Genomic DNA, 1,441 nt, shown 5'->3' with positions numbered 1-1,441 from the left:
TTCTAAGTGTAGCCTTAATGCTTTAATTGACACTGGTAGCTCAGTCTCTTTTATTCTTCATTCTACTTTCAAAATTTTTTTTGGTCAAAACTATACGTTCGATAAGTCTGTAATTGATAACTTTAAAGCTTTAAATGATGTTGACATTAAAGTTGTCGGTACTCATGATACTACAATTGGCTTATCTTTATTGTCGGATGCCGAGCTTCAGGTTAAATTTAGAGTCATATACAATAATGCCTGGTCAACTCATGTTGTCTTGGGTCGGGATTTCTTTTTAAAAAATAAACTGTCTTTTGTTTACAAACCGTCTGAAGGTGAAGAGGCGAATAGATTAAGACTCTTTAACGAGATTGCCTCTATAGAAGTCTGTGGGACCGACAGTAGGGATAACTTGAAAAGTGATATGTTCAAAACTGATTTCGGCCGGGAAACCGATTCGAAGTTACATAAATTAATTGAAGAGGTGGGTAATGTTACAGTACCAGTTGTCAATGATGGCTACAATGTAAAGGTTACGCTTAAAGATAATTCTGTTTACGCGTACGCTCCGCGTCGCTTTGCGCATTCAGAACGTTTACAGATTCGGGAAATAACCGATGATCTTTTAAAGCGAAACATAATTCGACCGAGCAACTCTCCTTACTGCGCCCGCGTAGTGCCAGTAAGAAAAAAAAGTGGTTCGCTTAGGCTTTGCGTAGACTTGCGACCACTTAACGATCGCGTCGTAAAACAGCATTTCACTTTTCCACTGATCGAAGACTGTCTAGCTCGACTTGGAAATAAACGGGTGTTCACATTGATTGATCTGAAGAATGGTTTCCATTTGATTGGCATCCATCCGGACCATACGAAGTATTTTGCTTTCGCTACTCCGGACGGACAGTACGAATACGTTCGACTTCCTTTTGGGTATTGCGAGGCTCCGGCAGAGTTTCAAAAAAGATTGAACTTTATTCTACAATCTCTTATACGAGAGGATAGAGTCGTGGTATATTTGGATGACATACTTATTGCATCCGAATCAGTAGAAGAAAACTTGGATACATTGAGGAGGACTCTGTTGTTGCTCAAGCAATATGATTTTTCGGTCAATTACAATAAATGTGAATTCCTAAGAAATGCTGTCGAATATTTAGGGTATGTGGTTTCCGCGCAGGGTATAACTCTAAGTGAGCGTCACATCGAAGCAGTTAAAAAGTATCCGTACCCTACTTCCGTAATAGAGCTGCAACAAGCGTTAGGGTTCTTTAATTACTTCCGTAGATTCATAAAGGACTACGCGTTGAAGGCCAAACCATTGACGAATTTGCTTCGAAAGGATGCACCTTTTGTATTTGATGATGACTGTAAAAAGGCATTTGATTGGTTGAAATCCGTACTCACTTCTTATCCTGTTTTAAGGCTGTTTCTTATACACATCTCTGAGCGGGCTGGCAAG

The sequence above is a fragment of the Wasmannia auropunctata genome, unplaced genomic scaffold, assembly GCF_000956235.1.
Source record: "Wasmannia auropunctata unplaced genomic scaffold, wasmannia.A_1.0 LD336101.1, whole genome shotgun sequence".
Taxonomy (NCBI): Eukaryota; Metazoa; Arthropoda; class Insecta; order Hymenoptera; family Formicidae; genus Wasmannia; species Wasmannia auropunctata.
This window is presented reverse-complemented; position numbering follows the sequence as displayed.